This window comes from Fundulus heteroclitus, chromosome 5 (assembly GCF_011125445.2).
Source record: "Fundulus heteroclitus isolate FHET01 chromosome 5, MU-UCD_Fhet_4.1, whole genome shotgun sequence".
In the NCBI taxonomy this organism is placed as follows: Eukaryota; Metazoa; Chordata; class Actinopteri; order Cyprinodontiformes; family Fundulidae; genus Fundulus; species Fundulus heteroclitus.
The window spans coordinates 20020220-20046026 of NC_046365.1; the positions used below are offsets into that span (position 1 = coordinate 20020220).

At 38.6% G+C, this 25807-nt stretch overlaps 1 long non-coding RNA gene across 1 annotated transcript in view; it reads right to left on the minus strand.

Annotated features, from left to right (window-relative positions):
* The window catches only part of LOC118563163, a 48082-nt gene that overhangs the window by 16889 nt on the left and 5386 nt on the right, over positions 1 to 25807 (minus strand). Inside the window, exon 2 of the long non-coding RNA XR_004931061.1 lies at positions 7175 to 7360. This is a non-coding gene — a long non-coding RNA (uncharacterized LOC118563163). The remainder of the gene's footprint in view (positions 1 to 7174; positions 7361 to 25807) is intronic.

The following is a 25807-nucleotide window of genomic DNA, read 5'->3' on the forward strand; positions in this document are numbered from 1 at the left end:
TAATTATAAACTTAAGACTTAAGACTTTTGATATGTAAATGCACCAACAAAGAGGAAAATTCTGCATTTTGCTTTAAGTTTACTGAAAGACCGATAAAGGTTAGGGACAAATGCTTCGTTGCACAAATGATGATAATTTCTTAATTTTTTTGGAGGATTCTTAATTTTTTGGAGCATTTATGTTATATTCTTAATTTTTTTGGAGCATTTATGTTGTGAGTACACAACATAAATGCTAAACAAAGTAAGGGTGGGACTAAATTTTGTGCAAAAGGGTACATAATAATAAAACGTTTTGATGTTTCTCATCAAATTAAATGAAGTCTGTCTTACAAAGGGCTACCCAGTTATTGTTGTGAGGGAGTCATAGATATGAAGGTGAGCACTTTAAGCTTGACAGTCTGTACCAATGTACCAATACTCTCACTTTGAAGTAAGAGAGTAGGTTATTCTCTTGGCAGAGTCAGCTAATTAAGGGTGCTAGTTGAGTAGGCCAACAATGCTCTGTTGCAGAAGCACTGAAGAAACCTCTATCACAGTTTTCCTTTTGGGCAGAAAACCGTGAGAAAATATTTTAAAGGACAAAGGAAATATTTTTAGTGTGGAACCCCACTTAGAGATAAACAGAGAACTACCAACACTCGGTAAACTTGGACTTGATCATTACACATTTTCTAAACTTATGATTGGTGAAAACTTTGCTCTGTTTTTAAAAACAAAAAAAATCTTTCTAAATTGCTGTGTTATCATGTTCCCTTGAACATAGAATTACGCATCACGTCTTCTTCATGAGATGGATGTATGACTATACTTCTAAACACAAGTTGATATTAAGCTATCGGTTATTGGTACAATTACTGATATGAAACCTAAACAGCCACATGAGCATGAGAGAAATCAGTCCCCAAACGTTTCAGGGTAATAAGAGAATAAAGTATCTGTAGCTACAATTCTAGCCAATAGTCATGCGAATTTTCAGCAAAATTTCAAAAAGGTGCAAAAAAAGAAAAGAATATGCAAATCAGCTATGTTTCAATCTACTGGTTTGGAGCAAACCAACCAGGCTACGCAAAGTGTAATTTCATCAGAAGCTGTTTCCATCAACCTTTCAAAATGCGCTTAAATAAATGTTGATGGAAAATCTCTGTTTTCAAGCTACACTCAAGACAATGGACAGTGTGTGGATTCTGGTAAGCCTCTTCCAGGTGGTCCCATGTTTCACTGGTTGGTAATTCCCTCGCCTCAACACTGACCCGGGCAAGAAACAAATTCAGGCATATGCTGGCCAGATAATAGATTTATCATATCATAGTTTTCATTTCTTTTTTTCCTTTTTTTAGCTGAAGGACAACTGCCTGCTCACAAACCTTAACTCTCATACATCCTGAAATACCTGTTCTCAATCTTCCTTCTTAACAGCAAAATAATGCCAATTTTAGATTTGCACTTTGTCTTTAACTTGATAGTAACATACAGTAAGCAAATTCAAACCAAGCCGAGGAATCACCTCACCAAGTTTATCCTTATCCCCTGCTTTGGTCAGATTACTTCTGCCACGCCATCGCTGTATCCTCTACCTTCTCAATCTCTTCAAACAAACTTGTTTTACAGAAAACACATTCCTGAGTTCAGCAGATTGAGCGGATTTTCATTCTGCTCCCATCTTGCCTCAGCTGGAGCGTCTGCTGTGGCAGCCCATTTTAAGAAGAGCTGACACTAGAAAACCCAGCATTTCTATATGCATTCCAGGAATGAGGAATGCATTTATATCCTAGCTTACAGAGAGACAGCAAGAGAAGGAAAGAGTAAAGAGAGAGAAGATGGAGAGACAGAAAATAGAGATGGATGAGGATTGAGAAAGAAATTTAGAGGAGAAAGAGAATGGTGTTTCTGTAGTTGCATTTTCACTGGTCAGTGGAGAAGTTAAGTTTTTTCTTTGTCTTGCAAAAATGCTCCTACCCTTGACGTTTGAAGATTTTCTCACTCTGGAACTGTAAACTTTATAGTATGTTGATGGGATTGTATGTGACAGACCAATACAAGGTAGTATATAATGGTGAAATGAGAGGAAAACAATACATGCATTTACATTATCTTTGCAATTGAAAAACAAAAAAATATGGCATGCATTTATATTTGGTCTATTAGAGTCAATTATTTGCAGAACATTTTCCTGCAGTTACATCTATACCCTTTCATTGTAACTCTAAATGTTGATGGTCTTTGTTCTGCTGGAAGTTGAAACTTCACCTAAGTCTCCTAAGTGTTTTGTTCCATCTTCCAGGGCTTTCTTCCATGATCTTCTAGTATATATATAGTCATGTCAATGCTGAAGAAAAGCATCCCAACTGCATAATACCACCACCATCATGTATCACTTTTCAGATAGTGTTTAAAATGTAGGCCAAAAGGGGTCATTTTGGTCTGAACTGATAGGGGCACCTTGTTCCACGTTTACAGTGCCTCAGAAATAACTTAACCGCTGCTCTACAGCACTCCGCTGTGGGAGTAAATGTTTGAGAAGTTTTAAAAAACTGTTGTGATGCATCATTATGAAATTAAAGCTGTGTATCATTCAACTTCTCATTTTTACTATCCAAACGGGATTTAAGTGGCAGATTATTTTGTTGTGTTTTAATGTAACACGACAAATATGTATATATATTTCTTGTGTTTCAACCGTTGGCTTTGCTCAATAGTACGAAAAATGTATAGGTGTGAGCGTCTCCATTCATAGCTGCATTATCAGCAGACACACACATCACCAACACCTAAACTGTGGTCTTTGAGCTAGAAATGCATAATTTCTTCTTTCATATGCTTGATTGCTGCTATACCTGGAAGATTGCTCCAGGGAATTCTTTGTATTGTAATAGAAATGAGAAATGTGATCTTAACAAGTGCCCATAAAACACATTTTAGAATATTTCCTATAAAAAAACAGAAAGAGCTATTTAAGAGCATCAATACCGTTGTGCATGATGCAACTTGCAGACATAAAATCATGCAGAGATTAAAAAACCTTTAACAGTTTGAAATGTACCAATTTTGTAAATGACAAGTGTTTACGTTTTTTACTTAGTTTTTTTGTATGTGTGTAATGCACAGATGTAACACAAATATTGTAATGCAGAGCTGTAAATTAACTTTACATGAACAAAATAGTGCTGTGAGCTCATCTGGACAGGGATTGAAGTGGTGGAAGGTGTTTCTGCAAGGTATGCGAAGTAATTCAAATTGACAGCTTTTGTAAACAGCCCTCTGGCTGGTGGTGATTTTGAGGCCTGTTTTCTCAGTAATCTTCTTTGAAGAGTACCAACTTTCAAATGATCATATCTTCTTCAGTGGTTTGTTCAATGGGTTGGAAAGCTTTGTTTCGACTCTTTCAGAATCTGTACATAACTCAAAACGGCCCTGCGGAGACTTGTTCCTGGTTTTGCTGTGGCTCTTCACAAATGTACTACATAATCAAAAATAGAATTTCAAAATATTAAAAAACAGAAAATGTGTATGTGCATATATATCTACCCCCACTGCTATGAAGTCCCTAAAAAATGATTAGTCAAATGAAGTCCACTTATGTGCTACCAAAGTGTCACATGATCTGTCAGTATAAATACTCCTTTTCTAAAAGGCCCTAGAGGCTGCAGCTCCACTAAGCCAGAGGCATCACACCACGAAGACCAAGGAACTCTCCAAAGAGGTCCGAAACAATGTTGTTGAGAAGTACAAGTCAGGGTGGGTTATAAAAAATTATTCAAATCTTTGATCTCCACCTGAAGTACCATCTGAGCCATCATCTTCAAATGGAAAGCACGTTGTACCACAACAAACCTGCCAAGAGATGCCCGCCCACCAGAACTCAAGGAGGGCAATAATAAGAGAAGCAGCACAGAGACCAAAGGTAACCCTGAAGGAGTTGGAGAGATCCACAGCAGATACTGGAGGACTTATCCATAGGACCACAATAAGACGTACACCCCATAGAGCTGGGATGCATGGAGGAATGGACAGAACAAAGATGTTATTTAGAGCTGAAAATAAGAAAATGTGTTTTGAGTTTGCTAAAAGGAAAAGGTGTACCTCCCCAAACATATAGAGGAAGGTGCTCTTGTCAGATGAGACTTTTGTCCTATTTGTTGTTTGCTTCACAGTGAAAAAACAGCAATAAAAAAAGACCTGTGCACTAATAGTTGTCCTGACAACAGATTCACTCACCTGAGCTGTGTGTGGATCTCTGCAGCTCCTCGAGAAGTACCTCGGACCTCTTGGACGCTTCACTGATTAAAGCTTTCTATGGTCAACTTCTCAAACTAAGTGGAAAGCCATTTCTTGATAGGTTTGCAGTTGTCATACTCTTAACTTTTTAGATGAAAGATTATAAATTGGTTTATGAGGTCTGCAAAGACTATTATTTTATAACCCATCCCTGCAACTAACTTCCCTAATCTTTCGCTATGCTGTCTGTTCGATTATGTTAAATAATTTCTGAAGGCAAAATGTTGCTCTGGGATTTATTCAGGGATATTAAACCAAATAATGTCAAATAAAATACACACACAAAATCAATTCAATTTTACTTCAGTTTAGTGTTGATCTGTTGTACGGAATCCAAATAAATTTGTTTCTGTATTATGGCCAAATGTGAAAATGCTCTACTAGTATGAACGTTTTTGAAAGGCAACGTGTATATCCAAAGTATTCAAAGGGATGTAAGTTTGAGATTCCCATATGGTGAAGTTGTGGGGGTGGGAGAGAACCCACAGAAATTCCCAGACTTGAGTAATCCACAGCAGATGATGCCTGACACACGTGTTCTCCACAAGGACAGTGACTTTGATAGATTGTGTCCAGGCAGACATGATCACCATTTTCCTGTACTGATTCACTGTATTTGTGTCTATGATACATGTGTGGTTGCCATGGACTGTGAAAACAAAAACATCCTGATAGCAGAAGAATGCACCTAGTAAAGGTACACATGTCTAAATTTTGATTTTCTTTTCTTTTTTTTTACCCTTCATACCTTTAAAAGTCTTTTAAGACCATTTTCTTGTACTAAGTCTCTGTCTGATATCATAAAAATAAATTCCATGGATAAGGTATGCAATGTAATAATAAATTACCTTCTATCATTATTAAAATGTTTACTTTAGTATCATGATACTGCCACACATAGGTCCCTCACCAATGACGTTCTGGACTGTGTGGTCCCTTCTATCCATTCTCCCTGACATCAGCAGATTTCTGCATGTCAACCTCAATATGCTGCCCTAACTCTGGTTCAACTATTGAACGTAATAATGTTGTGACAATTCATCTGGAAATTAAGTAGCATTTATGCTACAAGTGTACGATGTGTAGGAAGGCTGTGAGCGTGGTTTAGCTCAGCTACCATAGCTAAAATCATTGACACGTGAGTCAGATACGCATAAGGGTGGCAGGGTTATTATATTTCCTCAATAGTAACTTGTGGTCACACCTGCTACCTCTCTTTGTGTGGAGTAGCTGACACAGAGTGACCAGGACTCACTATGGCGGTAATACTGGTGTTACTATTGAGACGGAAAGTGCCGACAGGTCAACTGATCTTTCACCAGAAATGCTGTCTCATAGCATTTAGGAAAACTACCATGAAGGATCTGACAGATTTAAAATTTCCATATTTGGGGCTCAAAGGCTAATTTTCCATGCACGCTTTGTTTACTACCTATCAAAATATCAAACGTTGGGAGGGAGGGTTCAGTGCAATGTGACTGGTGCAGAAGAGAAACCAACACAACTATCTCCTCAGTAACACTCTCCCGTTAATTCAGGATATCCCAATGCATACCCTGGGTAGAAGAGGATTTACGGTCCCTCTGGTGATTTCTGGGTCTCCCCCAAGGGTTTCCTCTCGGTCTGACAAACCTTCAAAGGAAGGAATCGAGCAGCTAAGCTTTAAGTTTCCCTAGACGACGGAGCCATGCACCTTATATCTAAGAGTGAGCCTAGCCATGCTGGTAGGTGGGCTCGTTTTTGCATTTTGTATCTCATTCTTTCTGACATGATCAATATTGTCATTGGTAAGGTTCAAACAATGGGTACATTGAGAGTGTTGGCTTTCAGCTTAGCTTTCTTCACGTGACAAACCAGCTCAATGACCACATTACTGCAGATAAGGGTCTGATCTATTTACTTATATCATGTTCCTTCCTGCCATTATTCATAAACAGGACACCCATATACTTGAACTCCATCACTACAAATAGAGATCCGGGTTAAGTACGAGCATCTTTCGACTAAATTAAAACTATTTTTTTTTGTTTCCCACTACATTGGTTCTGATTGAAGGATTTAAGTCTTGATTGAGGCATCAGTATTGGTTTAGGGATTAAAAACACTGTAACCGTAATGAAAGCATTGGGACATTCTGGGCCATCTTTTTATGCCAATGTTGGTTTAATGATTACAGCTCAAATTTGCCAGATTTCTACTTAAAAATTGTCAACAGTTTTTTAAAATCAGATTAACACACACACACACACACACACACACACACACACACACACACACACACACACACACACACACACACACACACACACACAAAGAAAAAGCTTCTTATGAACTATTAAATTTCTTTATGCAAGGATTTGATTTCATTTCAGACCATGAACTTTCACCACCGGATGGCACTACTTTATCCTCATTGGAAGCACAAACCAAAATTTCACAACTATTACTGTTTTCAGCAAGGGGACCTTACTACTAAAATTTTAAGGGTGTCCATTTATGTTAGACAAGCAGGTGTGTGTAATATGTATTTTATAAACGTTTTTGCTCTTAGTTCTTAAGGGTTAACACATTACAAGATTACTTGGTATGGAGTCTTGTCTCTAATGCAGCTCTTTAATAATCTGCTTTATAACACCAGACAAATTCAAATAAACTCACTGATGTGTTTGTGCTTTACCTTAAGACCATATTAGAAAATACGATCCAAAGGTTGATAGATTTTTATAAGAAAAAAAAATATATAAAAGCATAAGAGTTCCTTATGCAACCCACTTTGTACACCCAATATTTTTAAATACAGTAAATGAGAGCACAAACTTGTAATGAGTCTTTTGGGAGGCTAGTGATTGAGTGATGGGAAAACAGAGCACAATGAACATTTCTTGGTGTCTCTCACTGTCGACAGAGGTTCATCAGAGTCAAGATTTGGCTGCTCCTGCCGGTATCCCTTATCATCCCTCAGCATCCTTAACTCTCCACTTCAGTCGACTGTGGGTCCCGTGGGAACCTTGTGCGCTGCCAGCTGGGCCAGTGTGTTGACAGCTCTTTCCCATGGTTGGCCACTGATGCGTCGCTTTGTACCCTGAAAGAGACAGGAAGAGCACATCACCCCTGTAGGTAAGTACGGGGACATTTTATCATAGGTGAGCACCGGTGACAGCAGTGGTCTCAGGCTGCTGGATATATTCTATTATTCACAGCCCAGCATGACCGTCAGATCTTCCTGACGATTGCTACAGAGGCCGATGTCAGAGGTGACATCAAACAGACAGCAGCTCTGGGATAGCCACCGACAACGCCGCCGTCAAGGTAATTCTCAGGTGCCCTGGCAAAGGTCCCCTCAGTGGAGGGACAGCAGGAATCGTGAAAGGTCACCCAGCAACACAGGTCAAACCTTTGATCCAATCAGAGAATGAATCCAGCAGGGAGAGCCTTTTTATGAGGGGGGGGCTGGAGGACAATGGTTGGCTGTCATTTTGTATTTCAGGGCCACAACAACAAGCTGAAAAGAATCAAGAGCCAGCAGCAGCTGCTGCTTCATCATTATTTAATACGTGGGTCACTTTAGATGCTTCGGGAGCAAAACACAAAGTGGAAAGAATAAAAGGATCCACGATAACTGTTATTATTAAACCGCATATTTGATGAGCCACCCCCCCCCCCCCCCTCACAATTAGAAAGTCAATTGTCGGTTATGTATTCACACAGACTGTGAAACAGTGCTGAGAGGCTGACCCTTAAGCTTGACCTTGTTAGCTTTGAACTTTTTTTCCTCAGGCCCCCTTTCCAGTTCTCTTTTTTTTTCCCACTCCTCCTGCCTGCACCCTGGGATCAAATGCTTTGATTTGGCCCATCCAGCAGCATAAGTAAACCACATTATATTTTGGGAATGTAAATAGCAGAAAGTGCTTTTGTCAAAAATTCATTGGATGCTCCTAACCGGACCACATAATCATGTAAAGAGCATATGTAACTACCTCTTACGATTATGGAGGAATGCAAGCTATTTCCCTTTCAGTATCCAAACTGGTCATTTGGTCTGGAGATAGGAGGTCACAGAGAAACAAATGGGAGCCATAGGATCACTGCACGCCATGGCAATTACCGACAAAGATCTATCCAAAAGCTCCCTGTGCTCCCCAGTAAACATTTTTGTTGTAAATATGTCTAAACAATGTCTCAGACAAGTAGGGCAGAAATTTGGTTTAAACTGTGTTTTTAGACTTCTAGAATGTTTTCTAGATGTTTATTAGAAGTTTAAATGTTGATCAGCTTTAATCACAGCTACCCTCTCTCTCTCTCTATGTAACTATTTGGTGTAACTTCACTTGGAAATTATAATTATTAAACTCACCGGCATATCTGATAATGTGCAGAACATGTATTTTTGTCAGAGGACATCATTAAAAAACTTTATTAATTAAGTACACTTTAGATTAACTTTTCTTTCCTTTCAATCAGTAAATATGTATTTACATGTATAGAGAGGCCCACTTAGTGATGCTAAAGACCAAACTCTGGAAGGAGCAGCACTCGATGAATGGCTTATTAACTGGTTCATATTGCCTAAAAAAGGCTTTAGAGTTTGATGAAAATATGCTGATCTTTATTGGACAGTGGTGCATGCTAGTGTTTTTTTTTTTAAGTTTTAATGTAGTTACCGGTGTTCTGATGGTTCACCACACATATCATAATGGCATACTGTCGTTTAATGTGCATACACTGCAATTAAACCTGCACAATTGTGCATATGTTAAATTCCAACCATCATTTCAGCATACTTCCGACTCCAAGGGTGTTTCTGTGTTATATCGCATATTAATTACACATTACTTAATTGCATCCCTTGTATGATTACAAGAGATGTACACTGAAGTTTTCAATATTTTTTTTTACAAGTGAAAGTCGTAAAATCATTTCATCTTGTGTTAAATCATTCACTCTTGAGTTGAATCAGGTTATTAGCATTTAGCACATTCCTCCACAGTGGTCAAGATTAAACATGTCAAAATCTGTCAAAACAGCACACCCCCTTCATAAACTGCATTTTTTTTAGGAAACAATCATCTATCAAAACTGCATACTCCTACACATACATTGTTATTCTGTTTTGATAAAAACAGAACTGAACTGACAGACGGAGCTATAAAAAAGCAACTATTCTAACAGAGTATGCCTCACCGTAAGGACACCGAACATAATCTAAAGCTGGAAATAGCATCAATAACCAGGTGGCATCTAATTACTGCATGTAGGAGTCAATAAGTGACAGCATCTGGTTTACGTTCAAGACTATGACCATGTCAATTATTGTAAATACTATCAGGTATTTATCTGGTACGTGTAATTATAATTTTTATTGACTAAAGATGAAAGTAGTGGATCAGGTGCTTAGTTTGAAGTCAGTTATTTAAAACTATTAGATATGGGATAGTGGATATGTTGGACAAAGGATCTACATAATTCATATTCTCCAATTACAGGACACCGTCAAGCCTTCTCGCTTACCATCTCAGCTAATAACATCATCAATAAGAAAATGACCAATTGCCTATTACAGTTTATTGTAAGTTGAACATTGTTGTGTATTGAACAGCATGCAACAGGCAAGCAATAAAAATGAATAAAACAAATAATAAAATTATCAGCAAATATTTACGTAAAATAGGCTCACGTATAAATGCAAAAAAGCAGAACTTTCTCTTGTAACCCCATTTACATTCACTGGCCCTTGCTCAGTCTTTCTCACAAAGAGCCCAACGTCAAGCCTTCTCACTAGCAAAGTCACTGATGGATCAAAACTGCAAAACCTTCCCTGAGACATAGTGGGCCTTTAGTAATTTTTTAAATAAGCTTACTGAAAGTCCTCACACCACCAGCAACAGTAACTGGCAGTGTGCAAAACATCCGCAAAACAGTGCATACTTCTCCAAAGATGCTATGCAGCTGCAGCTGATAAATTGCATTGAGGAGTTCAAGAGGAGACAAGCTGGGGGGGATGGGGGGGGGGGGGGGGGGTTAAAGGCATATGTACTGTTTAAGTGTCTTAGTTCATTTTCAAAATCAGGAGTAAGATCTCTAGAATAGTTTATTTACTAGTTGTTGTTTTTTTCATAACCATTTTTCATTTTAATCTTTTTTCACCATCATAATCTAATGCTTTGGAGAAACTCCTGGATTTGAATCCTACCTGTGGCTGTTCTGAATAAAATGTGCATGTTGTTTCTTGTCTCATGTTGAAATTTTTGGGTTCTCTACTCTGTCTTCCTATCACAGTCCAAAGATAAACATGATGGCTTGATTGGCCCCTCTAAATTGCACTTGGGATGAATGTGTGTGAGCATAGTTGTTGGATCTATGTTTCTCTGTGTTGCCCCATTGTAGATGATTGGCAACCTGCTCAGGGTGTACTGCCTCTCACCCACTAACTGCTGGAGATAGATACCGCCCTACCCACGACCCTAAAAGGATAAGCGGGTTTGTCAAATACAGTTTTCAGCTAATCCCATGGACAAACCAAATCTCCTCTGGAAAAAAGGTTCAAAGGATCAGTTAAAACAAGGAATGAGCTGTTTGACCGCTGTGACAAGAAGTTTGTTTGAAGGAGTCAAACTAGGGCTTACAAAATTAAAAACATTGCATTAACTGTGAAGCACAGTAGTTGCAGCATCGTGGCAAGGGACTAGTTCACTGGTGCATTGATATCCATTTTGTGCATTGCACAAAATGGATATCAATCTATCTTTTCAAGAACAATTGCACAATTGGACAAGCAAAATTATTGTATCCAATTAAGAAGGAGAACAACCTTCAAATAAATACTCTGCTGTACAGAATTTAATATGTTGCCTCATAAAAATGCCTATAGCTGATTTTGGAAGACTTATTAAGCATGATGTGGAACCATTAATGATGTTAATGCTGATGAGTGTATGAAAACTAACTGCTGTTGTAAAAACACAGAAAACTCTTTGAGCACTCCAGGCAGTCACAGCTGCAGACACACCATGATATCACTAAAACCTAACGCTGTTCTTCGGGGTTTAAGATATAATTTGTCAGGATCGTCAGTGGAATGCACCATCATTGGCTAAACATGAACTTTAAGCTGTGAAAAAACGCACCAGTTTGCATATCAAATGTGATCCCTGACAAGATAACTCTAAAACACACTTGTTTGGTTGAGCAGTGTATATTTTTTGCGCAGATCAAGTGTATACTTTAAACCACATACCGCACGAGCCATACACAGACTCATGGCTGAGCTCAGATCGGCTGCCATCGCTCATCACTTCCTCCCACATTCAGCGCTTCACAAACAGAAAAGACTGACTTCCTGTCTGGCAGATTGCCTTTCTCCGGGGAAGAGGTCTTTGGATTGACAGGATTACTTTCTGTCTGTGTGCATTTGTCAATCTACAGCGAACTAGTATAGTGGTCCTTCTTTGCCAGCTATGATTACTTTCAAATAGGCCTCTGTCCTCTACTGTGTACTGCTATCCTGATGCAGAATAACACCATTACTGACTTTGAAATCCCTTATCTCATGATCAAATGCAACAGTGCTGACAACCAAACATCTCCTCGACAAACACACAACTCCCCCAAAGGTAGGCTGATACGATGTGAGTGAATATGTGGATAGCTATGATCTTGTTCTCTGTCAGACATCAGTATGTTTTCACAAGACAAGAGATTGGTGACAAGGCACACAAACATGCTCAGACAATAAACCGTGTTGCCGAGGAGGTGAATGAGGAATAATAATTAATGGCGACTATGCAGCAGGACAAAGATGCTCCCTAACGACCAGCCTCCTATCTCCCCTCAAGGGACAGAACAGGGCTTCAATTAACTGACAGGCAGACGTATTATAATTTCTTTCATGGGCCTTGATGGGCTGGTGAGATGCAGGACTGTACTGCTTTGAAAGCCAGTGTGGTTTCCCCATCAAACGTGCCCTCTAAAGTCCTTTGATCTGCTTGGTGGTATGTGTCCTTGGAGATATGTGTCTACTTCCTCAAAGCACCTCATTTTCCTGTGCTGAGGTTTAGAACAACAGCAACAGCAGACTCTGCTGCATTCAGGCTGAGACAACAGAGACGCCACAGCCACATCACGGGACACCAGGAGGCTTTAAGCATGTGCAATGCTAAATATGCAGAACATCAAGGTATCCTCTCAGAACTGAATGCGCAGTGTGTATTTTGTGTTAGACACGGTTCCTTGAAAAAGTATCCATACTGCTATATTTCTTTTCATATTTTGCTAGAATGCAACCTGAAAGTTCCCTGGAAGATTGTGTGTGATTTGACCAACACCAAGTCACTCATGATCTAAGCTATTTCATTATATTTTTGACTTCATGTTTCTGGTCATCTGTTATGTGATGAAATGCCCTCCAACTCGAAGCTTCTACCCTGTTTTTTCCCTCTAGGACTGCCCTGTATTTAACTTTATCAATTTCCCCATCAAGTTAGACAAAGTGTTTCCTGATGAATCATGGTTTAAAGGGGACGTATCATGCTTTCAAATCCTTCCTTTTCACATTGAATTAATTCAGTAGTGGTTTATATAAAGTGGCACTGCAATGCTTTGGTCTGAATTACTCATTCATTTACCACCATGTCCCCCCTTTTTTACCCCTGTTCTGGGTTTCATCTGAGAGCAACTTGTTTTTGTGCTGTCTCTTTAAATCTAAAGAAGGCAGTTCACCCCCCGCAGGTCACAGGGCACTCCAACGTTCGGCCATTTTTGTAGTATGTTGAGGGACGGTGTAAGTACATGACCTTGTTTAGCAGTTCTGCAGCAAGTACTGTGACATAATAATAATAAAAAACTAATAGAAAATAAAAAAAAAACAGAACAGCTTGAAAAGATATGACCTAAAAAATATAAAGATGTCTACATAGCTCCTGGACAGATGTAAAAATGTTCTGGACTCCTATAGGAGTCCTATATTTTCCATCAGCTCGGAGCCCGTTCCGGTCCCCATCCGTGTTTTTGTACTGCAGTGGTGGTTGTCCACTGCCCAACTCAAACGACTTTTTGCTGACGCGCAAAAAGTCGTTTGAGTTGGGCACGACAAAATGCATGGTGTCATCACAGAACTGCAACGTCACCTGTGGCGTCAGCTGTGGGCCGGTCCAGGGTGACTCCTCTGAAATTTACTTGGAGCTAGACAGGATTTTAGGTTGCCAAACTGCTCATCAGTTGACTGGATCGCTGGAAAGTAGGGAAACGGCTCCAACCCAGTTATTTCATGGTAAGCTCTAGATTAGTCTTTACTGATTGTGCTCTTCTAAGGGTTTGTAGCATTTTGCAAATGTCATTTTGTCATATTGAGAGCTAAGTTTGGTAGCTGGAAGCTAACTTTGGCTTTTTCTTTCTTCTTCTGCAGTTTTCATGATTTCACGTACCATGGTCTGATCGGCTCTAGATTATAGTCCTTAGTGCTTGGGCTCTTTTAAGGTGCAACTCACAGTTTTTGTGGCATTTTAAGAATGCGATTTATACCCCATTTACACTAACCTTTTTAACCGTGGCGAGACCAGTCCGAGCTCGTTAACTGAGATAACTATCGAGTGTAAATGGAATGCAAACTGAACTGAATCGTGCCAGACACAACCGGACCGCGCTAAATGCAGCCCAGTTCCAGAGGTGGGTTCGGCTCGGTTTTTCAGTGGCCCGGTTCTCAGATAACAAAGAGCGCATGAGCAGACTGCGTTATCTCCTTACAGTCAGCTGACATTTCAGACATTTATAAAAATACTAGTTTCCCTACCATAACACACTTTTTCCAGTGATGATTCTGCTTAGCAGTGTGATGAACCTCAGCGTCTGTCGTTGTTTCCTGCGTCTGTAAATCCTTATTAGACGTTCCTTTGTCTTTTCCACTTCCCAAAAGCCGACTCTGTCAAGTAAATTCACCAAAAGCTCCCATCTTTGCCTAAATCTCCGCAAACAACAAAATATAACCAAGCATAACTTCCTGAATGTTACGGGCGGCGCCATTTTTATTTGCTTGATTTCCTCCTTCAAACCCAGAGAGCAGTAGTACCGCAGATCGACACTAGGAGGAGAGGAAACCAAGGAACCGAGATAGCTTGGTGTGTAAACGGTCGTCAGAACGAGGCTCGGCTTGGTTAACTGATCCAAGCTCGGACCAAGCTCAGCCCGGATCGGTTTAACAAGGGTAGTGTAAACGGGGCTTTAGTGACATGGAGAGCTACATTTGTCAGCCGGAAGCTAAGTTTGGCTCCATCTCTCTTCTTCTTTCATGATTCCAAGTACCGTGTTTTAATCGGCTCTAGATTGGTCTTTACTGCTTGGGCTTTTCTATGGTTAAACACAGTGTTTTAAAGTGTTTTACGAATTGGGAAACGTGGGGATAGGCTCAAGAGATACATAAGAGGATGCTTCAGCATGTGCAGTGGATGGAGCAGTCATCAACAGTGATCTTGGGTGCACTCATGAAACAATTGGAGGGCCAATAATCTCCTAAGCAAGTACACAAAAAAATTATTTAAGGGCTAAAGAAGTGGAGCTTGCATGATATGTCCCCTTTAAGAAAAGCATCCTTACTGCATGGTGATGCCAATACCATGTTTTACTGTAGAGATGCGCAGCCTTAGTTTAGCTTAATACACAGATTTTAGTCTCATTTTACCAGACTTCTGAAGACATTTGGTTACCCTGGATTTTAATTAGAGGTTCAACCGTACAAAAGGGTTTCTGATACAAATGCACAAAACACTGTTGCCATTTTATGTGCAAAAATGTTTAAATGTTTAAAACTATAAGCTTTCAACATTTGTTTACACAAGTTGTGTGCTGTTTTATGTTGGTATAAAACATAAAATCCCAACAAACTCATTTAAGGTTTGTGGCTGTAATGTGACAATGTTAAAGGTAAAAAGGTTAGAAGTAGTTTTACATGCCCATGGTTCATGACCCTGCTTTGACACACAGTTATTTTCTGTGGATTTAGTTCTAAAAAGATGCAAAGGTGAATTTTTTTAATAATTTCTTTCCAAGTTCATACATTTTTACTTTACTCTGTGTACACTTAGATCATGTGGAAAACAAAGTTAGAACACTTGCTTGTGGGCACAAATGTGGCCAATAAAGCTGATCTGACTGTGTATTAGGAGGGTTTCATCTACTTTTTCACATAAAATTTTGAAATATATTTAGTTAATGGGTAATTTCTTGTCACCTCCTGAGTCTATCACACCTGAGTCTCCTAGAGAATTGAGTAATTCTTTCTTATTACATTAGAGCTTTAAACGTTGAAATTATAATAAACTTACAAAGCTGCATGTGAATTTCTAGGATAAATTCCAATCTCTTCTCATTGCAAAACAACAAAAGCCATAAAAGAGAACTGCTCCAATAAACAACATCAAATGGATTTTTTTTGTTCTTTTGGCCACAACATAACATACAAGCAAACTGCCTGTGGATTCTGCAACACTGTCAGAGAGGGAATGCAATAAGCACATTAATATTTTAAAACATCCAGTCACTTTCAATAAATCATATTATTGAGAAGTTTGATTTATTTCAGTAACTCGATTCACAAAGTCAAACTTGTTATGCAGATTATTTTCACTCAGACGGTTTTATAGCCTTTATTTCTGTTAATTATGATGATTTTCTACTTATAGTTAATAAAAACACAACATTTTACATTAGAATATTACACAAACTAGAGAAAGAAAAATGTCTTTAAAACCAAAATGGTCTTTAAACCCAAAACACCTAATGAAAAGTATGTTTAATACCTCTATTCAAGGTTGTTATTATCAAAAGGTTCATTTATAATGAGAATCAAGTCTGACTGCAACCCATTCTAGTTTCTTGAATTTGCTGATGTGTCATGGAAACTGGAAATATAACTGATCTCATAACACATACAGAAACTGGTTGTAGGTGTAAATATAAATGCATATTTCATTCAGATTTGGATAAACTGATCTGTGAAAACGTAATATTGTCATGATCTCCAGGTGTTTGCGTTTTGATCTGTTTATGTCTGTGACTTTCTTTGCAGTTATTTTTCCCAGATTGTGCTTCCTTTAGTTATCTCCTTATGCTTATCATTTTTAGATGTTTGAGTATTTTGGTTGCTTTATGTATTTGTTTTGTTGTTTGTATCAGTTTATATTTACTAGTTATTGTCATTTGAGATCATGCTATTGTGGATTTGTTAGTGGTTTTAGTTCTAAGTTCATTCTGTGTACATTTTGTAATACTTCCTTGTAATAATACTATGTTTCTCTTCTTTTCAGTTTCTTTTCATTGCACTTTCCAAAAAAAAGTTTTCCGTAGTTGAAGATGCTACGGAAAACAAGTGCAGTTGATTTGTTTTTTTACTTTTTTTGGAATGACCATGACCTGGATGACTGAGAATCTTCACCAGCAAATTTTCATTGCACTCCTTCCCACGGCTCATCTGTATAATTGCTCTGAGCTGTTTCTCATCTCCTCCTAATTTCCTTCACCTGTTTCTGCTTCAGTATATTTTCTGATTATTTTTCCTTGCTGGTTTCTTCCATTGGCTTCATCCTTCCTGTTGCATCGTGGCTTCGGCAGTTTTTTTTTTTCCGTCATTCATCCTTATGGCTTATATTCCCTGCCCTGTTCCTTTAGTTTTTCTTGATTTCTTGATTAAAATTCTACACTCACCGGTATTTGGGTCTTTCCTCAACCAAAAGCATGACAAATATTGACAGAGCTGTATGGTTTTACACATATGAACAAAACCTAATACTGATACTGAGTCCAATTGCATCCCTGACATCCAGTACCCTTCCAGAAATCTGAGGGGGGAAAGGTTTTATGGATTAATATGAGCAGATAAAAGCCCTGCTTAAAGGACAACATATGTGAGTCATGTTAGAAAATGTGATCAAAAGTCATAAAAATAAGCTTGGATTCATATTTGGGATACATTTGTTGGTTATTTTTGTTTTATAGTTGAGGAACCAACAGTTTCTTGCATATGTTGTGCCTTCAGACTGTATCTGGAGCTGTAAGTTACAGGCACCAAGGAAACTGCCCGTCACAGCAGGGTGGCACCGCAATAAAGCTAAGCTCACTCCCTCATGTCCATGGGCCTTCACGAGGAACAGGTCTACACTGGGGAGACAAGCCACCGGCGTCCCAACGCCGCTGCAGAATCTCTGTCTGGGGGTTGGTTTGTTTTGCCTGATCTGCACAGCCGATGTGGCGGGAAGACGCGTTCGGCCCAGCTCTTCTACTGCATCAGGACATGTAAATTGCGCTAAACTTTTGTATTCCATCATGATACACTGAAATCGGGAACATTTTCGGGGACTGTCCCCGTAAATCGGGGATGTCTTTTACCCTAATTAAAAGGGGAACGTTAATGTCAATTTAAGGGTGTTTTTGTGTAATTTAAGATTAACTCATCAAGCTAATGGTCATTTCTGGGCGATTGTCCACTACAGTGCCCTCTAGCTTCTTAAGTTACCACTTTGAGTCTTAATTATTTCCAAGAGAAATGATTAATTATGTCCTCAAATAATGTTTTATCTAACCTGGAGTTGCATTGTGAATGGGTTGAACACATTGGTTCTAATTTAGTTAAGCTGATTTATCCTCATTCCATATTCTTTAAGATGAACTTTGGTTCTCTAACTTGAATCTGCAGTGAATCAGGATTCAATGAATCAGTCTCATGATGGTTTTCAACTATCTTTATTTATCCTTTTGTTGTTTTGTATGTACGTAGTTCCTTAGTTTCTTTAATCTTAATCTTGTTAAGTTAGTAGTTTAGTTAAGTTTCAGTAGCCTAGTAAAAAGTTGATTTGCTGATTGAAATATAGTATTAATTCAGATAAACAGCATTCTATAGTGATATTCCCTGGATGATTATTTATGTCTATTAATAAATTCTTGAACTTGAAGAGAAGTTGTCACTCATTTATTCTATAAGTGTGCAGAGTTTGCCGTTAAAAAAACGCCAGTGCTCTAACCACCCTCTAAACTATTGTCCTAATTTCATCTGTTTCGGGTGATATTAACTGGACAATTCTTAACAGAGCGAGAGTTATCTAATAAACATTAAATAACATAAAACCTGTGTAATGGCACAACAGATAGATGTGTAACCCACATTAGTCTAATAATAACCCATAATTTGTCAGGTGTAAGCGCAAACAGGGAAAAGGGCAAAAAAAACTTCATGCCTTTCCCAGAAAGCCCCCATATGATCGCTGACATCCTCCATCGTTCTCTTTAGCCAACTTTCCCTTGAACTGCTGGGTCATTTTCCTCTTGGTTCACAACACAATATGCATGAACGCTCCCTCTTGCATTGCTGCTTGCCTGTGAAGCGTTGTTCAGCTTTCACTTCTCCCCGCAATAGCCCTCAACCCTCCCCAGATGCAGCAGTTCTGTAAACTGTTTACACTTCACTTCCCACAATGGGATCAGGGCCAGCCGAACCTGGATCGTGGCCCGTAACAAGAAATCTGCAGGATAGGCCTTTAGATTTCAGATCGAGAGGGCTGATTGCGTACTGGTCTGAAGTATCAAGTCCCCCACATTCTCTTAATTTATTTTTTCCTCTAAAAAGACGCGGGGGGAAGGGACATAAAATGTTTTAATTTAAAACAGATCAATGGAAAAATCCCGAATGATAACTTTTTCTCTGTTTGGAACATATGTGAATAACATTATTTAAAACCATTACGGCTTCCATAAATTCAATCTGCTGCTTGAAATCAAAGCAGCCAATCCAGCTCTGACGTGCAGGTGCTCTGGTTTACGTCACTGCCAGATCAGATTCCCACAGAGGATATGATCACTAACTCGTCCTAAGCTGCACTACTTCTTCGTCTTCCTCTGCCTTGGCAGGTTTCAGGCACACTTTCACTAATGTACATGCAAGTAAAAACCCTGACATATTCGGCGAGCATGATGTAAGTCAGAAATAGAGAGCAATCCTGTTGCTCACAGGGAATTCTACAGAAGCAGAAAAACAACTGAAAGGAAAAAGAGAAGATACTGTGAGTTTTATACCACAGAAGACAATAATATGGCTAAAAAACACAGATGGAGAGGTATATGGCTCCACTCTCAGAGAGAAATGCAAAACTGGCACAAGAGGTACAAAAATCCTTGCTTTTTAGAGAGTGATTTCTTTGGGGATTGTCCCAAATTTCTGTATTAGCAAATCGGAGAAGTATTTCTCACTTGATAAATCAAGAAAAGCAGATTTGTGTCACGTAATAATAGGGTGGGTGAAGATTCAGCAGTGGAATGGTACAAGTTGTGCTCCAAATTTGTTGTAACTGAGATGGGCCACAAGGAGACTGTTCTGATCTGTGGATGTAAGGCTCAGGAGTGGATAAAGAAAGTCCACCCCAAGGCTCTTAACATTTAAAGCCATACTTTGGATTTTGGATCCTCCAAAGTAGGTTTTTTGTGGAGTATAAGTAGTCACTATCTTCCTTGCTTTCAGTTCCTACTGCGTTATGCAAAGATAAACTGAAAACACACAAGTATTCAAAATCATTCAACCTTTTCACATTTTACCATGTTACATCCACAAATGTGTGTTTTATTAGGATTTGATCGGTTTAGGAGTACACATGTATGTGTAGTAAAAGAAATAAGATCCATGACAGATTTTTACAATTGAACATATCAAACGTGTGGCGTGCAGTAGGATTGAGCACTCTTGTGTCTAAACTTTGTAGAACTATTGTTCACTCCAGCTACAGTCTTTTGGGGGTGTAGTTAAGCCCAAAATAAGTTATATTCCTAGCAGGTTAGATTTAACCTTTTAATTTTACTAACATGTTCCTTCTGACTGAAAATGTTAACTTTCTTAACTGGCTCAGTCAAAGTCCATAATTGAATTTGATAGGGAATCTGTGCAGGGAGCTAAAGAGTATAAGGTAATGGTAAGGAGGCCTTCAACATCAAAGACTTAAAACTCATCAACAAAAAAGATGCACAAAAAAAAGTAAATATACCAAAGTAATGAGAACCATACTCTGTTCTTCATGATTTTATATTCAGGGCTCCTTCACATGTTCTAGATGAAATTTGATATTTTCCACAATATATTTTTGGTGAACAAAGTATTAATTTTAAACTTGACTGAATAATAGTTCAGGCAGCTTTGTTATTATCTGCAGATTCCACAAAAACTTTGAAGAATATTGAATTGCCTTTGTGGCCCCTGGACCTATTTATTCCAGCTACATTTAAATTATCACTTTTGGAATTGTCAAATAAGAACAATAAAGCAATTTCTTTACAAATTCTTTAGTTTAAATATTTAGTGCATTTATGTAGTTTGCAATTATCTCCCAAAAAGGCCCCTCTTCAATCCTTTTTTGGTATTTTAGAACTACTTTAAGAACGAAAGATGCAGTTCAGCCTGGATTTTAGGTGTTCCAGAGACAAAGCAAATTGTAAAATTGTCCTTTTTCTCCTTATTTGGTTAGAAAATTACTCATATGTAAAGCAGGACTCATGCCAGTCCATGTGCTTAATAGGGAAAAAAACCTAACTTAATAAAAATATCTGCTTAAGGGAACCAACAGGAAGCATAAGCACGAGAGCAGCAGACATGGTAGTGGATAAAACACACAAAGCATTCCAGCAAAGAGAACCAGTGAGCTTAAGAAGTAGGCGGCACAGATGAGAGGCATGAGCATAATTGGCAGGCACAGATGTGCTGAATACGCTTGATTGTAATGACCAGAAACATTCAACACATCAAACAAGGAGAAGAGATCAACAAGAATATTCCTAAAATGAACAAAGAAAAAGAATAAAGTAGAAGGAAAGGAAAGGAAATAAACTAACCAGACAACATCTAATAAAGAACCATGAAAATGACTAAACTAGAAAATATAACAAGGAACTGATAAAAAAAAAGGTATATACATACAAGAAAACCAAAATCCAGACACCTCAACATAGTCACACAGTTTGGGTTTTCAAATGAGAGTGTGATTATTTACTAAGTCAAAAAACACATATTTACATATAAAATGGTATAATCAAGGTGGGAATTGGTAAATAAAAGATAAAGCAGGCCAGATTCTTATATTTTAATATAAAAACATTGTCTTTATTATGAATTGTTAGACTTTTTCTCTTTTGAAAATGAAATAAACAAATATGTCTAGCAAACCTAGAATGTTTCTTAGTTCACAATCTTTTTCCCATACTTGGCCCATATGTGCAAAATGATCAAAACAAATAGTTGAGACTATGTTGGACCCCAGTATAATACAATTTAACACAAATTCACACAAGTGATTTTTTAGCATTAAAATTTGGTGGATTTTTTTTTTTTTTTTACCAGACTAATAATTTGAAGTCTACCAAAGAACAGACTGCAATTTGTTACAATAATTTCATCAGTGAGTTACTGTTTGTTTTGTCAGTGTTGATAAATAAATAATTATCACAAGCACGTTCAAAGCACAAGCTTGGCTCAGCCTCCTAATTGCGCCTACTACTCGCTGTCCTCTTTATAATTGACAGAAGCAAAAAGAGAAAAAATGTTTTCTGTCGCAGAAATTAGCAGAGGATGAGAGAAACACAGAGACCCAGCACATAAAAGCAAAAAAAAAAAAGAGAAATGGAGTGAATCCATTTCCAAAAACCAGCAAGTCCTGCAGTGACATGTATGGTGAATACCAATCAGGGGCGCCGGGGCTTGGCGGTCCAGGCGCAGCACTCATTTCCAATGCACACGCTGTAGCTCAATCAGACGGGCCCTGGCAGATGAAAAGGGATTGCTTGCCTGGCTCTCAGAATATTAGCTAATGCCACATTTGCAAGTCTTCAAGAGCAAAGAGGGACTGGGTGGGGGTGGGATGGGCAATAAGAGGGAGATGGGGGAGATAAGAGATGGAGAAAAAAGTGTTACGAGGAAAGAAGAAGATAAGAATAAAGCAAGAGCGGGAAAAAAAAGTAAAAAGATGTGCTCAGTTTGGAGCTGTTGGTTAAAAAAAAGAGATTATTTCTCGCAATAAAATGCTGTGAATTGCTTTGTAGTTCACAACTGATGGAAGTGATGCCTGGATGGGGATTATGCTCTTTTCATCATAAAGCCCCATCTGGTATACTAGCAAGACCACGTCTGCCCAGGCCTCTCGCCCTTTAAAGTGCCGGCTTGGGTTACACATCAATCCAGTCCTGCTGCAGCTGTGCCGGGAAAAGACGGCGTGTCCAACTCAGCACACACATGGCGGAGAGCTAACATGCACATGCAAAAAAAAAAGAAATGCTCATCAATCGCAGCATGTGTTCAAATGCAACCAGACAGATGGGTGTGCAGGGAGGCAGGAAGATGCACAGACACATGTAAAAACACAAAACACCGTAAAGCCCCTCCAACGTGCAGAGTCGCCACAGAAACAATGGTGAAACACAAAAAAAGAAGGGTTTTTGAAGCCTGCCTGTTTCCAACTTAAAAGAGTCAACCGTAATTAAAACCAATGGGCAGCAATGCGAGATAAATGAATAGCAGAACATTCACCAGACCCCTCCTCATCTTTTAACTAAACCACTGGTCCGGTGGCTGGCAGATGTTCCGGCTCCATTTGATGTGCGCTTCTGCATTCCCATGTGTTTCTCAACACACTGCTTTGAGCCTGTGTGTCTGCTCTGACAGGCAGGACGTTATTGTTTTATTTCCCTCTCTACTTCATCTTCAGAGATCCATCAAGCCTGTACTTACAGACATAAACCTATCATGAGCTCTGGTATTCATAAGGCCTCAATTTGCCTTTCCTTCAGTGAAATGGTCAAAAATCCTTTGCTGCATGATCAGAGAGCTTTTTGTTGCAAAATAAACCCAGATTCCCCAGTATCTGTTGGGATCAAATTGATATGCATAAATATTTATTCCATCTTTTATGATTTCAACATTAAACCCTTTTAAATCATTATATATTTAAGGTCCTAAAACATTTATAGAAACATTTACAATTTTCGGCAATAAATAAGATGTTTCAGGATTTTTGCACTGAAGTTCTGCTACAGGATTTTACGCAGTAAATCCACATTAGTTGGTCCTGGAGATTCACACTAATAGCTGAGAGGAACCCAAACCAAAGCGGACTTCAGCCATCCTGCTCTTTTGCGAAGCACATCATGAGAACAGAACATTTAAAGCCAGTCAGAAGTAACTGTCTGATACAAAAGTGAAGGAAAAATATTATCGCTGCAAAAGTGATCTGTTTTACTGATGTTTATGCTGCATTACCTTTTGATGGAGTTGTTACCCAGGCCAGAAGCTCCCTATCTGTTGCAGCACACAGGAAGATCATTCCACTGCAACCATATAAAGGTTCTGAAAATAGCAGCCATGTAAACCACTTTTACGTTTTTAAGTTGTTTTAAGAATGTATTGTAGTTTTGCCTTTGGCCCGTCTTTTAGCATTGGCCTCTGGGAACTCTTTCGACAACAAAGGAATTATCAAATGCAGGTAAGAAATTAACTGCACAGAACCCTTTAAGTGACCAATCATTTCAGAATAACTCTTGACATCTTACATAAGTATATATCCGGGAGAGTTGGAACCAGCGACGGAAGCTAACAACTATTTTGCGATGGGCCAAGACCACAATGGGCGTCTACCCTTTTGGGGAACATCGATTTTAAAAAGATTCTCACAATTTTAAGTAATCGCCATGTTTGCTTTGGACACTTATTTACACAGAAGCTGACGAGCTGTTGTACTGGAACAGGAGGCAGGAGGTGGTACGACCACAAAGAATCTTTCTATGTGAAAAATGTACAAAGACCAGAACATGTAAAGCATTTCCTGTCAAAGAAACATAAGGCTGCGTAAAGATTAAAACATTTAAATTCACCTAAATTACTATATTTATAGTATTTTAAGTAATATAATTCTTATTATTATACATAATCAGGCAGTTCTGGGTCACATGTTCTGTTCTCAGTGCTTCACTCATGAAGATCCTGACAGAAGCAGCCTGCTTTGTTTCTGGCTACTCTAAGACTGGTCTGAGACCAGCTAATCTAGATTTATATGAAAAGAAATGACCAAGCAATTATCTACTGCAAATCATGTGCTAATGACCTCTTAACATAACCTTTCTGCAAAACATGGCACATAACCCTAACCCTACTTCAGATTGGTAGACTAAAACTTGCAGCCAATTAAAAAGGGCCAAGACCAAAGTGAACCTTTACAGTCCTAAAATGCTCCAATCCCAATATTGTCACAGTGGTTTATGTTAGTTATGTTATTTTCATTTAAACCATCTCCACACTTGAATTGGGAGGGTATTTACCACCTTCTGGAAATGGAAGCAGGAAGTGTCTCCCCACCAATGACCTTCTCGTGAGACTAAATTACAAGACATGTGAAGCATTTATTGTCACAGTAACTACAAAAAAGTAAGGAGGTGTAGCAATCAATAAAATACCTTTAATTCGAAGTGTTATCATACTTTTACTTTTCAAATCTCTTTTTCCATATGAGGCAGTTACTCTAATTGGAAATGATCTACATGCTTGGTTCTCAGCACAAGGACGTAAATAGGTTGAAGACCCATTTGGTCAAGTGTGCCCCCTCTGGCGACAAGTTTAAATGACACCAGTGTTGTACACGTGCATGGGAGAAGAGGAAACCCTGCTGCGACTGCACGTGTCTCTTTTTAGAGGCGTAATGTTTTTTGAGGTAAGAAAGTTATAAGTACTGAAGTCAGCCCATATTCTCTCACTAATGTATCAATGGCGGCGGAGACTCAACAAAGTAGCAGGTTGAACAAAAGCGCAATGCACGTCACGCACACGCCCAGAGGATACAACCCGAATCACTCTCTCATGTACTGACTAATCCAGCCTATAGAGGCAACTGGTAAATAGAGGATAACTCACTTTACACATCATGCAATTGTTAGGATATGTATGGTAAAGGAAAAGGAAATGTCAATTTTAAACTTGTGCAATGCTCCTTTAAGCCTTAGTAAACTAGAGTAAACTAGATTTGTAATCAACAATGACTTGGAGAGTTATGTTTTTCAGGTATGACATTAACTGCTAATAGAATTTAACACAACTTCACTTCAAAAAGTTGCAGAAAACTCTTGTATTGTCATTATTTAACACAAAGTTAAGATTAGTCCTGCCAGCTGAAAATAAGGGTTTTCTGAAATAAATTGAGGCTGAGCTGAAAACCTCCAATCTCAAAAACGTAATGGTGGTTAATGTTAAATACATCAAAACATGCTTAATGTGTGTACATTTATATTAGTTATTTTTTTTATGGAGGCCAGTGATTAATGGCACAACAATTTAAGGCAGGATGTAGTGCACCACCAGCAATGACCTTCCTGTGTGACACACGTATAAATTAGGCTTATACCCATGTACATGCATAACTTATACAAAGCTAATGTAGTTTAAAAAGCGTTCACCTAAATAGATTAAATTCTTTCGCTTTATGGACGCTATTACTTTTATATCAGGAACCTTGTCTGACCAGAAATGCTGCAT